The 16,456-nt window shown below is 46.2% G+C and overlaps 1 protein-coding gene across 7 annotated transcripts in view; it reads left to right on the top strand.

The window, feature by feature from the left end:
• Nucleotides 1–16,456, top strand: part of ptk2ba (protein tyrosine kinase 2 beta, a) — a 158,004-nt gene that overhangs the window by 16,631 nt on the left and 124,917 nt on the right. For 4 of the 7 annotated variants that reach the window (XM_067988486.1, XM_067988479.1, XM_067988481.1 and 1 more), the window contains one exon: nt 611–677. The gene's annotated coding sequence lies outside the window, so the exon portion shown is untranslated. Of the gene's footprint in view, nt 1–610; nt 678–11,489; nt 11,551–16,456 lie in introns of those variants that run through there. The other 3 variants (XM_067988483.1, XM_067988484.1, XM_067988485.1) reach the window with 2 other exon arrangements.

The following is a 16,456-nucleotide window of genomic DNA, read 5'->3' as shown; positions in this document are numbered from 1 at the left end:
CACTGTCGGAGGGGCCGTCTTTCAGATGAGACATTAAACTGAAGCCCTATCTGCCCTCTCGGGTAGATGTAAAAGATCCCATGGGATTATTTGAAGAAGAGCAGGGGAGTCCTCCCTGGTGCTCTGACCAATATTCATTCCACAACCAACAGATTATCTGGTCATTATCACATTCCTGTTTGTGGGATCTTGCTGTGTACAAATTGGCTGCTGTGTTTCCTACATTACAACAGTGACTACATTTCAAAAATGCTTCACAGCCAATGAAGTACTTTTGGATGTCCCTTAGTTACAAATAGTGCTGTTTAAATCCAAGATCTTACTCAAGATTTATTTTGAAGTGCTTGGTTAGAATTTAATATTTCCCCCACGCATTGCCCCAAAAAAGTATTTAACTCCAGCTTTGAGAAAGGCATCTCCTATCGCACTGGTCTGGCATTTCCACTTCCCCCACCAGTCATTCATATTGTCTCTCAGAAAGAGATTACTAATGTATGCTCAGATTTTGCTGAACTGTGACCAGTTCTGAGCTGTGGATTCACCAGGATTACTACTTGGGTTGAGGATGCTCCAATCTTGTTTAATATAAGAATCCCTTGTGTCCCTCCAGCAGGAAGAGATTTCCCACTGTCAGTCCGAGCTGGATTTGAGGTTCAGGTTGCAGAGTTGAAGAAACAGTAAGTTGCATTTTCTTCCATTCTCTAAATTGAGTTTCAAAACAATAATCAAGGTGAGCATAAAGAGAGAAGAGTTTTATGATCGTGTTTACTTGTTTTGCTAAAATCACTAAATGGAGGACGATATATTCCTGTGTTCTAACCCCCCCCCCGTCAGAACATACAGGGGTAGATTTGAGTCTGTAGCACGTTGGTCAGAGCGCAGAAACGAACTTTGGGTGGGGAGGAAAAGAGAGCCATCGTGAATCTCACACGTTTTGCCTTTCATTTCAATTAATGGAAGGATAATCAGGCAGGCTCTCTTTGAAGCATTCAATCCTCTCTGCACAACGGTCCCCCTGTCAGTCCAACCAGGCAATACATTACTCCCAGGTGGGACCGAGGAGCATCGACCCATGCACTCAAAGAAAGTCCTGCATTCATATAGCACCTTTCACTGCCTCAGAACTTCCCAAAGTGCATTACAGCCAATGAGGTATTTTTGTCGTCACTGTTGTAAAGTAGGAAAGATGTAAAATATCAATCAGACCTGGGACACTCAGTATTCCTGGAGGTCCATAGAAAAATAAAGTCAGCTTAAAACAGATTTGCCGCTGATGGGACATTTAGCAGATATCCATGTTTAATCTTTGATCCTGATCCTGTGATTGGAGTCTCTGTGTGTCCGGAATCTTCTGCTCCGAGTTTTTACGCTGGAGTGAATGATGTGACAGAAGAAGTGGTTCCTGGATCATTGCATCCGTCAGGGCTGCAAAAATGAAAGCCCGAGCCGTTCTTTCAAATTATTTTCTCCCCTCCTGACCTGGTTTTCTTTAGGCCAGAGATTGATGGTGGTTGTGAGAGAGTTTATGGGCAGCAGACTCGCAGGCCTCTGCTCGCACTGCACAAAGCTGGCCCCAGAAGGACAAATGAGAGAATTGGGATGGGTGAAAGGAACCTGCAGGTGCACAGTGCCACATCGTGTCTCAGAAAATCACAGAGCTCTTCACATTCAATTAATTACTTTGAAGTGCAGTCGATGGTCCAGATTTGAACTCTGGGTGGGTTTTAGGTGGGTGGGTGCAGAAATCAGGCCCAGGTATTTTAACACTCAGGCCTCGTTAACATGTCACCCATCCACTTCCCACCCGGAATGTGTGGGAAGCAGGCTGCTGGGAATTTGGGGGGTCCGCGGCTGTCTGCTGGCAGCTAGGTAGGTAGGAGGGGGGGTTCAGGAAGGGTCTCGAGGGGGGGAAGGGGGTGCAGTCTGGGGCAGGAGGAGCACAAACTTTCCTTGTGGGGTCTGAAGGAGCACTCCTGCTCCTCCTGGCCCCACAGAGGAGAGACAATCACCTAATCTTCTTTAACCTCTTCTGTCCGGAGTTAGCCTGGGGAGAGGGTCCCAGCCGTTTCTCCTCTCGGACCAGAGTTAAAATTTCAGTCGGGCCCGATGACGCCATCAGGACCTGACATGCATATGCAAAGCAGGACCTCGCCGTCTCTGGGCGGGTGTCCTTGCCGCCTGCTCAGAAGAGCGGGTTAAAATCTCCATCGGTGGGATCCTGGCCACTCCAAGATGGACAAGTAACTTGGGACCATTTCATTGCCCTGTCCGGTTTCTGCTCGGTTTTTGTGGACGGGGTTTGGTTAAAATTGTTGCCGCTATTGTTACGGAGACAAATACAGAGCGATTTGTGGGACATTGCTGTGAGCAAAATAACAATATGAACAGCCAATCAGTTTGTTTTTGGTGATGTTGACTGAGGGAAGAATATTGCCCAGGAGAACTCTCTGCTCTTTCAGTAGCATCAATGGAACCTCTAATTCCAACTAAACAGGCAAATGTAGCCTGGGTTTAACATCTCATCCAAAGGACAGCTCTGTGTAAAATGCAGCCACCCCTGGGTGCTGCACTGAAGGGTCAGCTTAGATTATGTGATCAGATCCTGTAGCGGGGAACCCACTGCCTCCTAACTGGGAGACAAGAGTCCCTGAGCCGAGGAATGGGCTTTCATCTGATATGTCTTCACTCTGAGTGGGAAGTTCCTGCCTGGTGGTTCCTCCACTCCTGCCCCTCCTGGGCCCCACAGAGGAGAGTAAAAAACTTCCCTTGCACGGCTTCTCCTGCTTCTGGCCTTCTTCTGGTGGGCCTTCCCCTGGGGAAAGTCACAGTGATTTTCCCCGCACAGGCCGGGGTTAAAATAGCAGTCGGGGCCCAATGACACCATCAAACCCCAGCCTAGCTTTAGGTGGGCTGCTTAACCGCCTGCCCAGAAGTGCCAGTAAAAACCGGCAAAAATGGGATTCGTGTGGTACGTTGGTGGCTTAAATCACCCGGTAAATTTTAACTGATTACCCATCTGGTTTCTGCCGGGCAGGTAGACTTAAAATTTCCCCCATATACACTAAAATGGTATGGAGTTCTCACTTCCTCCTGGAATGACCAATTAATAAAGCAATAAGATTTTAGTATATCTCACTCGCTGCTGCAGCTGCAGAACAACTTCTGAAATTTGAAGCTATTTCTGGAGGTTTCTGTGTGGAAAGAACTGCCGACCAATCTTGCTCCTTTTTGTAGCTATGATCCGTCACACCTTAAAAAAAAGAAGCTTCTATTTATACAATGTCTCATCACAATACTTGGAACATCTCGAAACAATTCACCGCCAATGAATAATTTTGATGTGCAATCATCGCTGTTATGAGGAGGAGTTAAAATAACTTTTGACAAGCTGTTACTGCTTCAATGATTGGGCTTTATTAAAATAAAATGATTGCTCCTCCCAAGGACTCTGTGCTTTAAAGTCCCCGCACGGCATGACATTTATAATCTAGGGCCTCGGGTTTGGTCTCTGAGTTAGCTGGACCGGTGTGTGACACACTACAATTGCTCTCAGTATTCCTTTAGTTAGGGAGGGGGGAAATCAGCCCTAATTTATGCTCGGGATTGCTCCTGTCATGTCTCCAGTGTAAAACTGGAGATACACTGAGGGATTGGAGATGGAGGGAGAGAGATACAGAAGGACTGGAGATGGAGAGATGGAAACACGGAAAGATTGGAGCTGGAGGGATAGACACACTGAGGGATTGGAGATGGAGGGAGAGAGATACAGAAGGATTGAAAGTAGAGGGATAAACACACTGAAGGTTTGGAGATAGTGGGATAACCATGCTGGGATTTCATTCACACTGATATACCATCTTCATCTCAAACTGGAAAGTAGCTGACCCTGAGGCTGGTGGGTGAACAAATTAGAACAGACAGTGAACGTATCAAGAAATGCTGTCACTTTAGAAATATCTGAAAATTAAATTGTTATGGAGGGTCTGTCGTATTTACATGAAGGTGTGAATGAATATACTTTGGAATCATGAAATTGGGAAAACTTAAACTCTCAGCTCAGTCCAGAAGTGAAAATGTGAAGTTTTATAAAATGTTTGGTAAAGATGGCGATCGAATAGCATCATTTTGCTCCCGATGTCATATCCAGCTGTGGTTGTGATGTTTTAATATAATATGTGCCATTTTGAGGTAAGTAAGCAGGGAGACCAGGAATGGGCAATTAATGAGGCCTTGTCAGTGTCAGTCACATTCCAAGAACAAAAAAATGTCAGTGAAAAAATATTTTCAAAATGCTTTTTATAAAGGCTACCACTTTAAAAGCGAATGAGCATGTCCGTCGGAGGAGGGTTTTGTAAACACAAGACTGGTTGTCAGGGACTGAAAGAAGTTTCATAAAAAGGAAATGAAGAACAGGAAGTTGGGAAATGCAGGCAGACAAATGAAACATCTTTTGGTGCAGTTTGAAATGTACGTCTATCAAAATATTTTGAATATATTAAAAGCGATCCAGCTCACACATTATCCAGGAGCCAATTACTAAATGTCAGCCCCTGTCGCAAAGTCAAACTAATCGTAAAATGTCGGGTCTTCTGAGCTGCAATCTGACACTGACTCGACCTTTCCAATCCGCAGAGTTCCCTAAAACTTAAATTTAAATTTAAATTACAAAGTCCCTATCCAAACATGAGAGTGAATTTTATTTACTAAGAAATAATTAGATCTTGTGACCTGAAAGGGATGGAGATCCACCTTGGTATAATCATACAATGTGCACTACATTACATCATGTAATAATATGTAGCATCTGACTTACCAGGAATAATGACAAAGGAGGACCATTAGTATTTATAAATACTGAAATCTGTTCCTTAATCTGTGAAACCTGCAGTCTTCCAAAATTGTTTTAAGGCTAACCAATTACTGTGAGGAATGTCAAAGGGACTTGGGGCAGACGCATTGGGCCAGAATTTACTGTAACCAGTGAACGAACGCTGCCTGCCATTAGTTAGACTTTGCCTGGGCCCGTTTAATCTCCCTGAGATTTTGCACCACAAGTTGCTGGAAATGGGAGATGGAAACATCGCGGTGCCCCTTACAGGGCATCTGGGACCTGTGTGAACGGGGCAAGCAACTGGGTATCTCCTTAACCAATCAGATTGATGGATTGTTAAATGAACAGCGCAGGGTCTGAACCAGGAAGTTAGAATGAGTGAATTCAACGTCAAATCAGGTACAGAAAGAGAAATAGAGAGAGGGAAAGAAAGATTGGATTAAGAGAGAGAGAAAAAAGAGACAGAAAGAAAATGCAATTTAATTTTTTTTTTAGAAATCTCCTACAACAATTAAAAGCTAAAGGAATGAGACTCCACACTGGTAAAAGGTTGTCTGGCAGTAATTAAGATTTATCACACTATTAGAAAGGGTACTTAGACTGAAAAGGTCAAGCCCCATCTTTCTGTGATGAGTTTAGTTCGTAATTACCGCCCAAATACAGGAACGTCACACCGTTCAATGTATGTGAACGGTGGGGCAGACAGGGAGATGCCACTTTCAGGACGTTAACAGCAGAGTGGCAAATCTTGGACAGCAACTTCCGGATTTCTGTGTTTAACTGAAAATCTGTCCCTCGCCTGAAGTTGGTGCGATTTGTGCAGAAATAATGGTGAGTGTCACTAACCTCACCGTTATTTTGACTGTAAATTCTGGTCCAATATGTTTATCATAAGATAAAGAGCATTTCCCCGGTGAAATAGGAGTGGCAAAGTTATGGTTGTACTTTGGAGAAATGTATAAAAGTTCAATGTTAAAATAGTAAATGATGGCATACCAATGAATCATAGAAAGGTTACAGAATGGAAGGAGGCCATTCGGCCCATCGAGTCCGCACCGACTCTATGCAAGAGCAATCCAGCTAGTCCCACTCCCCGCCTTATTCCCGTAGCCCTGCAAATTTTTCACTTTCAAGTATTTATCCAGTTCCCTTTTGAAGGCCATGATTGAATCTGCCTCCACCACCCCCTCGGGCAGTGCATTCCAGATCCTAACCACTCGCTGTGTAAAATGTTTTTTCCTCATGTCACCTTTGATTCTTTTGCCAATCACCTTAAATCTATGCCCTCTGGTTCTTGACCCATCCGCTAATGGGAACAGTTTCTCTCTATCTACTCTGTCTAGACCCTTCATGATTTTAAATACCTCTCTCAAATCTCCTCTCAACCTTCTCTATTCCAAGGAGAACAACCCCAGCTTCTCCAGTCTATCCATGTAACTAAAGTCCCTCATCCCTGGAATCATTCTAGTAAATCTCTTCTGCACCCTCTCTAAGGCCTTCACATCTTTCCTAAAGTGCGGTGCCCAGAACTGGACACAATACTCCAGTTGTGGCCGAACCAGTGTTTTATAAAGGTTCATCACGACTTCCATACTCTTGTACTCTCTGCCTCTATTTATAAAGCCCAGGATCCCGTATGCTTTCTTAACCACTTTTTCAACCTGCCCTGTCACTTTCAAAAATTTGTGTACATATACCCCCAGGTCTCTCTGTTCCTGTACCCCTTTTAGAATTGTGCCCTCTAGTTTATATTGCCTCTCCTCGTTCTTCCTACCAAAATGTATCACTTCGCATTGTTCTGCGTTAAATTTCATCTGCCACGTGTCCGCCCATGCCACCAGCCTGTCTATATCCTCTTGAAGTCCATCACTGTCCTCCTCACTGTTCACTACACTTCCAAGTTTTGTGTCATCTGCAAATTTTGAAATTGTGCCCTGTACACCCAAGTCCAAGTCATTAATATATATCAAGAAAAGCAGTGGTCCCAGCACTGACCCCCTGGGGAACACTACTGTACACCTCCCTCCAGTCCGAAAAACAACCATTCACCACTACTCTCTGTTTCCTGTCACTTAACCAATTCTGTATCCATATTGCCACTGCCCCTTTATTCCATGGGCTTGAATCTTGATGACAAGCCTATTATGCGGAACTTTATCAAACATCTTTTGAAAGTCCATATACACCACATCAACCGCATTGCCCTGATCTATCCTCTCTGTTACCTCATCAAAAAACTTTATCAAATTAGATTTGCCTTCAACCAATCTATGATGGCTTTCCCAAATCAATCCACACTCGTCCAAGTGACTGTTAATTCTGTCCTGGATTATCGTTTCTAAAAGTTTCCCCACCACTGAGGTTAAACTGACTGGCCTGTAGTTGCTGGGTTTATCCTTACACCCTTTTTTGAACAAGGGTGTAATATTTGCAATTCTCCAGTCCTCTGGCACCACCCCTGTATCTAAGGATGTTTGGAAGATTATGGCCAGTACCTCCGCAATTTCAACCCTTGCTTCCCTCAGCAACCTAGGATGCATCCCATCCGGACTGGGTGACTTATCTACTTTAAGTACAGCTAGCCTTTCCAGTACCTCTTCCTTATCAATTTTTAGCCCTTCCAGTATCACAACTACCTCCTCCTTTACTGAGACTCTGGCAGCATTGTCTTCGTTGGTAAAGACAGATGCAAAGTACTCATTTAGTACCTCGGCCATGCCCTATGCCTCCATAGGTCGATCTCCTTTATGGTCCCTAATCGGCCCCATCCCTCCTCTTACTTCCCGTTTACTATTTACATGTCTAGGATTCCCTTTTATGTTTGCGGTCAGTCTATTCTCATACTCTCTCTTTGCCCCTCTTATTTCCTTTTTCACTTCTCCTCTGAACTTTCTATATTCAGCCTGGTTCTCACTTGTTTTATCAACTTGATATCTGTCATACGCCCCTTTTTTCTGCTTCATCTTACTCTCTATCTCTTTCATCATCCAGGGAGCTCTGGCTTTCGTTGCCCTACCTTTCCCCCTTGTGGGAATGTATCTAGACTGTACCCGATCCATCTCCTCTTTAAAGGCCCATTGTTCGATTACAGTTTTGCCTGCCAATCTTTGATTCCAATTTTCACGGGCCAGATATGTTCACATCCCACTGAAATTGGCCCTCCTCCAATGAGTATTTTTACTTTAGAGTGGTCCATCTGCTTTTCCATTGCTATTCTAAACCTTATGATACTATGATCGCTGCTCTCTAAATGTTCCCCCACTGACACCTGCGCAACTTGGCCCGCCTCATTCCCCAAACCAAGTCCAGCAATGCCTCCTTCCTCATTGGGCCGGAAACGTACTGGTCAAGAAAGTTCTCCTGAACACACTTCAAAAATTCCTCCCCCTCTTTTCCCCTTATTATTATTACAATCCCAATCTATGTTAGGATAGTTGAAGTCCCCAGTTATCACTACTCTATGGCTTTTGCACCTCTCTGTAATTTCCCTGCAAATGTGTTCCTCTATATCCTTCCCACTAATTGGTGGCCGATAGAATACATTACATATACCAATATGCAGCGTTAAGGAGAAGTATCAGTTCTTGTCCCTTGCTTGGTGTGCGTCCATAGTCTCAGCGGAGCTATCATTCTTGGGAATTGTTGCTGAGGTGCCCTATGTTAGGGTGAGGGAGCTGATATCCTCAGCCTCCGAGGCGCATTCCTTCAAGAAGGGGTGGGGGTACCAGATAACGTCAAGACAGTTTGTGATCAGTAGATTTTTTTTGCACCATGCTGGAATGTTGGAGCATCGGCCGGTTCACAATCTCCTTAAACATAGCATGGTGCTCAGTAATGTAACAACATACGATTTGTGAAGATTGGCAGCGATTACCATAAGGACAAAACACTATAAGAGTAAATCCTGTGATTCTCTGCTGTCGTGCCCTTAGAGAGAGTGGGTTGGAGATTGGGCGAAGACATTACCTGACTTGTAGACACTGCAGCCGGGCTTGGGAACGAGGAATTGTGGGATTTAACGTGTAGAGAAAATGGAAAAGATTCAGTGAGAACAAGAAATGAGATATGAATTAAACCTTGTAGAAACTATACAGGGAGCTTTACTCTGTATCTAACCCGTGCTGTACCTGCCCTGGGAGTGTTTGATGGGACAGTGTAGAGGGAGCTTTACTCTGTATCTAACCTGTTATGTGTGTTACTTATATTAACAGTAGTACTTCTCAGAAATGGTAACAATTTCTTTTGGGTGCCTGACACTGGGTTTCACAGGTTAGGGCAGGCACTGCCTGGAAGTCTATTAGTATTTAGAGAGGACTGGCTCACTTTAAACTTTGAAAACCTTTATCGCAGAGAGAGCTTTACTGTGTATCTAGCCCATGCTGTACCTTACCTGGGAGTGCTTGATAATGACAATAGATGCAAATATTTGAATCATCCACCGCTACAGGTGAGGTGCCTGAAGATTGGAGGGTAGCAAATGTTGTGCCTTTGTTTAAGAAGGGCGGCAGGGAAAAGCCTGGGAACTACAGACCGGTGAGCCTGACATCTGTAGTGGGTAAGTTGTTAGAGGGTATTCTGAGGGACAGGATCTACAGGCATTTGGAGAGGCAGGGACTAATTAGGAACAGTCAGCATGGTTTTGTGAGAGGAAAATCATGTCTCACGAATTTGATTGAGTTTTTTGAAGGGGTAACCAAGAAGATAGATGAGGGCTGTGCAGTAGACGTGGTCTACATGGACTTCAGCAAAGCATTTGACAAGGTACCGCATGGTAGGTTGTTACATAAGGTTAAATCTCATGGGATCCAAGGTGAGGTAGCCAATTGGATACAAAATTGGCTTGACGACAGAAGACAGAGGGTGGTTGTCGAGGGTTGTTTTTCAAACTGGATGCCTGTGTCCAGCGGTGTGCCTCAGGGATCGGTGCTGGGTCCGCTGTTATTTGTTATTTATATTAATGATTTGGATGAGAATTTAGGAGGCATGGTTAGTAAGTTTGCAGATGACACCAAGATTGGTGGCATTGTGGACAGTGAAGAAGGTTATCTAGGATTGCAACGGGATCTTGATAAATTGGGCCAGTGGGCCGATGAATGGCAGATGGAGTTTAATTTAGATAAATGTGAGGTAATGCATTTTGGTAGATCGAATCGGGCCAGGACCTACTCCGTTAATGGTAGGGCGTTGGGGAGAGTTATAGAACAAAGAGATCTAGGAGTACAGATTCATAGCTCCTTGAAAGTGGAGTCACAGGTGGATAGGGTGGTGAAGAAGGCATTCAGCATGCTTGGTTTCATTGGTCAGAACATTGAATGCAGGAGTTGGGATGTCTTGTTGAAGTTGTACAGGGCATTGGTGAGGCCACACTTGGAGTACTGTGTACAGTTCTGGTCACCCTATTATAGAAAGGATATTATTAAACTAGAAAGAGTGCAGAAAAGATTTACTAGGATGCTACCGGGACTTGATGGTTTGACTTACAGGGAGAGGTTAGACAGACTGGGACTTTATTCCCTGGAGAGTAGGAGGTTAAGGGGTGATCTTATAGAAGTCTATAAAATAATGAGGGGCATAGATAAGGTCGATAGTCAAAATCTTTTCCCAAAGGTAGGGGAGTCTATAACGAGGGGGCACAGATTTAAGGTGAGAGGGGAGAGATACAAAAGGATCCAGAGGGGCAATTTTTTCACTCAAAGGGTGGTGAGTGTCTGGAACGAGCTGCCAGAGGCAGTAGTAGAGGCGGGTACAATTTTGTCTTTTAAAAAGCATTTGGACAGTTACATGGGGAAGATGGGTATCGAGGGATATGGGCCAAGTGCAGGCAATTGGGACTAGCTTAGTGGTATAAACTGGGCGACATGGACATGTTGGGCCGAAGGGCCTGTTTCCATGTTGTAACTTCTATGATTCTATGATTCTATGATTCTAGTTGGAATCATGCGTAGTGATCGTCAGTGTGACACACACAACCCCTACAGGAGCGAATCATGCCCTTTTACCCAATGTCTACAGTATGGGTGAATTTGACAAAAGCTTGCATTGTTTGGGAGAGGCCTCGACTCAGCCAGTGCATATCAGAAAATCACAGGGGCAATGCCCCGATTTTCTGTCCAGTAATTTCAATGGATACAAAATTGGGGGTAGCCGGCCTGTGGTTTTGTAATACCCACTGGCTGTAACAAGTCCTGGGTAGTAGGTCCGGGCTATCTGGTTTCTCCCTTTGTATAAGGAGCTGACATTGGAAGGATCAGGAGCTGTATACAGAGTCCTGTCTGGTGTTGAAATAGTCTCTCTTATCTAATGCATGTTGATAATACATGGTTGAATCATCACATGTGGCCTGTAAACAAGGCTCCTGGATCATCGGAGACTCTCTCAAAACTACAGCGTCTTCAGGATTGTTGAGGCCAGATATCTCTTGCAGCTGAGATTCCAGAGGGTGCTTCTGTACATACTACGAAAGAGGAATGTGTAGCTTGCTTGTCTCGACGAGTTGTGTAGCTTCCCACACATTGCAGTGGAATGACGGCCACACCTATCATCAGTACAGACCTGCCTGTATTGCCTAACCTTGGGAACCAGTGAGTGCTGTGCTTTCGGGTCAGCCTGAGTATACGCAGGTTCGTCAGCACTGGTCAGAAGACACTAATGCATGATTTAGATGATTGACAGGAGGGACTGTGATGCAATGAAGCCCAAACCTGCCCAGTATAAGAAAGGTAATGGATGGCTGTGTAAACAGAGGGTAGAATTTTCAGCCCTTTTCACCTGGTGAAAACGGGCGGGAAAAGGTCCCTGAAAATGGTGGGTAATGACCACTGCCCCGACAGTGTTCACTGGAGACTACCGCTGGATGTCTGGAGTGAGGTGGTGGGATCACTTAAAATGGAAATTGAGATCCTATGATGTTGGTAGGTCTACACTTGCCATTTTGGACTGAACTGGTCAGGACGTGTGACGTTCACTTTAATCAGTATCAGCGGGCGGCCTGGACCAAGAGGCCTTCGAAAGGTGAGTTCCTTCCGGCCCCACATTCCCAGCCTGGGCCGCTGCCCCTCTGACTTCACCCTCCGCAGATCGGGGTCCTTCCCCCAGGAACCTACCTTCCTCTATCTCCGAGGTAGGATGGACGGCCTGGTATTGTGGCAGCCCTGAGCCTGTGGGCTGTCCTGGGGAGCTCCAGCTCCGTGTCCAGCCGTACGCCAGATGCAAATGAGTCCTGGTCGTCCTAATGGAGTGGATCTCCGAGAAGTATCACCATGAGGCCAGCCTGCTGCCTGGATACCCCTCGGGGGGAAAATCCACCCCACAGAGTCAGAAAGTCATGTTGAGTAAACTTGACTCAGTTAGTAAGTGATTGGGTTAGAAGGTTCTGGATTCGGGCTCCTTGTAAGGGGTCTGAGCTCATAATCTAAGACAATACTCTTGTGCAGTATTGAGGGAATGCTGCATTGGTGGAGGTACCATCCTTTGGATGAGGTATTAAATCGAGGCCCCATCTGTCTGCTCCAGTTGTTCAGGTGGAGGTTAAAGGTCTCCAAAGGCACCGTGTGACGAGCAGGGAGGTCTCCTGGTGTCCTGACCTTTCTGTAATATTCATTCATGGGATGTGGGCGTCGTTGGCGAGGCCGGCATTTATTGCCCATCCCTAACTGCCCTTGAGAAGGTGGTGGTGAGCCGCCGCCTTGAACCGCTGCAGTCCGTGTGGTGAAGGTTCTCCCACAGTGCTGTTAGGGAGGACCAGCATTGCTTCCTCAAATAACAGCGCCAAGAAATAGATTAACTGGGCAATCATCCCAGAGTTTATCAGAAACAGCTACATAACAGAGTCTCTGCACTTCAATATAATTCACTGTAGGTGAAGCTGTTTGAGGTTTCTCCGCGATGTGATGAGGCTATAGTCTGTTTTTCGTTTTGTAGAGGTTGTGAGAGGAGAGCGGTGAATTCCACGGGGGATATTACAGAGCTGGCAGTTCGCAATGTAAAGGATAATAATCGTTTATTTTGGCATTCTGTGCCTTTCAGCTTCTAAGTGAAAGTGAACAACACAGTTTGTATTCTTCGCCATCAATGGTGAGGAATAAACCACCAATCAGGAGTCAGCTGTGGCTCAGTGGGTAGCAGTGTTGCTTCTGGGTCGGAAGGTCATGGGGTCAAGCCCCACCCCAGAGACTGGAGCACAAAATCTCGGCTGACACTCGCAGTGCAGTACTGAGGGAGCGCCGCACTGGCGGAGGGGCAGTACTGAGGGAGCGCTGCACTCTCGGAGGGTCAGTACTGAGGGAGCACCGCACTGTCGGAGGGTCAGTACTGAGGGAGGGCTGCACCGTTGGAGGGTCAGTACTGAGGGAGGGCTGCACTGTTGGAGGGTCAGTACTGAGGGAGCGCTGCACTGTCGGAAGGTCAGTACTGAGGGAGGGCTGCACTGTCGGAGGGTCAGTACTGAGGGAGGGCTGCACTGTCGGAGGGTCAGTACTGAGGGAGCGCTGCACTGTCGGAGGGTCAGTACTGAGGGAGGGCTGCACTGTCAGAGGGTCAGTACTGAGGGAGGGCTGCACTGTCGGAGGGTCAGTACTGAGGGAGCGCTGCACTGTCGGAGGGTCAGTACTGAGGGAGGGCTGCACCGTTGGAGGGTCAGTACTGAGGGAGGGCTGCACTGTTGGAGGGTCAGTACTGAGGGAGGGCTGCACTGTCGGAGGGTCAGTACTGAGGGAGCGCTGCACTGTCGGAGTGTCAGTACTGAGGGAGGGCTGCACTGTCGGAGGGTCAGTACTGAGGGAGGGCTGCACTGTCGGAGGGTCAGTACTGAGGGAGCGCCGCACTGTCGGAGGGTCAGTCCTGAGGGCGTGCTGCACTCTCGGAGGGTCAGTACTGAGGGAGTGCTGCACTGTCGGAGGGTCAGTACTGGGGGAGTGCTGCACTGTCGGAGGTGCCGTCTTTTGGATTAAACTTTAAACTAAGGCCTCTACGCCCTCTCAGGTGGATGTAAAAGATTCTATGACACTATTTGCAGGTGTCCTGGTTGATATTTATCCTTCATCAACATCTCTAAAAACAGTTAGTCCAGTCGTTTATCTCATTACTGTTTGTGAGACTTTTCTGCGTTCCCTACATTACAACAGTGACATCACTTCAAAAGAACTTCACTGGCTGTAAATCACCTTGGGATTCCCTGAGGTGGTGAAAGGTGCTTTATAAATGCAGACCTGAAATTTGTAACAATTGGCCGCAGCTAACTGGGATAGTGATTTGAAACTGAGGATAAACTAAAAACAATTAACATGCTAAATGATTATTTCCGGAGAGAATTCTCGAGAGAAGACGCGGGGCTGGATTTTGACTATTGGAGCTCACTGGGCCAATAGTCCCGACGGGAGGCCTGGTTCATTTTGAACACTGGTCCTCGTTACCATACCCCAGCCTGTTCAATCTGCAGAAGTGCTGAAAAGTCTGACATCCCCTGTCCAGGAGAGATTTTATACCCTGTGAAAAGGGCATCTTTTTATCTGATGGCAGCAGCTTGTCCGTTGCTGAGTTTATCTCAGCTGGACCTGCTCAGCCAACAGATTCCCCCAGTCTCTCTGCTACTAAAGGGTCAACTGAGCCTTGGTTTTTGGATCTCACACGGCGATTGTAAGTGAGCAACGTTTTGCAAGGGACCGCATTGCATCTGCTTTTCACAACTGACACTGGTGATGAGCGCCTTGAAGAGGTATGAACAGCGGGGCAGCAAACCAGCTGCGTAAAATTTGGAAATGCAAAGCTTCACTTGTCACACTTTAAAATTGATGATGATTGTCGTGCTGATATAAGAGGTTAAACTGACTGGTTTCAATTAGATGTCAAACTGCTGTAAAACACTGATCTCTCTTCACTGCGTGTTTCCCTATAAGGATAATAATATGTCATTAGCAGTATAGGTAAAGTGGAAAAGAGGTGAGAACCTTTTAAAATAGAGTATCTATTTAAAATTGAGCTTTATGCTCACAGCTACTCGCAGCTAACTCTTGAGGTTGAAGAGACCGCCTCCTCCTCCGAGGTCTCTGCTGGTATAATCCTGTCAATGGGTACACCACAATATCCTGGGTTAACTACTATGCTTTTTACTTGAAGTAGAAGCAGGAGTAGGCCATTCGGCCCCTCGAACCTGCTCCGCCATTCAATCAGATCATGGCTGATCTTCGACCTCAACTCCACTTTCCCGCCCGATCCCCATATCCCTTGATTCCCCTAGAGCCAAAAATCTATCTATCTCAGTCTTGAATATATTCAACGACTCAGCATCCACAGCCCTCTGGGGTAGAGAATTCCAAAGATTCACAACCCTCTGAGTGAAGAAATTCCTCCTCATCTCAGTCTTGAATGGCCGACCCCTTATCCTGAGACTATGCCCCCTAGTTCTAGACTCTCCAGCCATGGGAAACAATCTCTCAGCATCTACCCTGTCAAGCCCCCTCAGAATCTTATGTTTCAGTGAGGTCACCTCTCATTCATCTAAACTCCAGAGAGTACAGGCCCATTCTACTCAACCTCTCCTCATAGGACAACCCTCTCATCCCAGGAATCAATCTAGTGAACCTTCATTGCACCGCCTCTAAGGCAAGTATATCCTTCCTTAGGTAAGGAGACCAGAACTATATACTGTACTCCAGGTGTGGGCTCACTAAATCCTGGTACAATCCTGATTTGAACCTCAGCTTTCCTCCCATCTCCTTAAAATCAGGGTCTGACCTGTGGGGTCGGGGCTGTCAATGGCCAGACTGTTGTGTGACTGTTTTTGAGTTGAAGTGAAGAGGCTTTTTGCAGAACAATTGACCTTTGCACAGAGGAAGATGCAGTGAGATATCCTTTCATAAACCGTTAACATTTTCTGTACTGTAACTCTCAGACTCAGTAGCGGAAGGCCTGGTATGGGAACTTGTGTTTGATTTATCTGGGGTTTGGTGGACACCATGGATAGATTACAGGGAGGTAGCAAGTTGCTGCTGAGGGTCTCTGCTTCCAGTTCGTGGAATCACTGCCCATTGGATATGGTGTGTCTCCATGCTGCCCTCAGAATGGTGGTGGCAAAGAACTCACATTTTATGGTGATTGGCGTTGCTCACAACGAGGAGCTCCTGGTATTCGATGTCCACCTAATCAGCGTTCAAACCTGCACTTGTCAATTGTCTAAATACTCCCTCGGAGAGAGCTGTGAGCGGAGTTTCTTTAGGGTTAAGATGACGTAGCTGGTGATGGAAGTGCAGAACCAAGTCAACCATCTGTGTCAGAGCCTGGTGATGCAATACCTGGGCCAGACGGGCCCACGACATTCCAAGGTGCTGTTGGTGATGAACCAGTTTTACTGCCTCACCATTGGTGCCCGAAAGGGGTTTTTCCATCTTGGTTCCAGGTAACCCTGACAACCAAAGTTCAACTCGTAGCATGGTCCTGGCCAGAAGCTTAGCACTGCTCTGCTGGTAGCTTGCAGAAGTTTAGCTGGTTAAATTCCAGCTGTACCCCTACGCACACTTTAGGGGTCTCTTCGCTTTAGCGCTGTGCCCATGTTGCCTGGCCTTAAATAAGTGAGGCTTGACCCTACAGGGAGACAATTCTTCGACAGCACCTCCCAAACCCGCGACCTCT

This window comes from Heptranchias perlo, chromosome 8 (genome assembly GCF_035084215.1).
Source record: "Heptranchias perlo isolate sHepPer1 chromosome 8, sHepPer1.hap1, whole genome shotgun sequence".
NCBI classification, from domain to species: domain Eukaryota; kingdom Metazoa; phylum Chordata; class Chondrichthyes; order Hexanchiformes; family Hexanchidae; genus Heptranchias; species Heptranchias perlo.
Note: the sequence above shows the minus strand (reverse complement) of the source record. Positions and strands in the feature narration are given on the sequence as shown.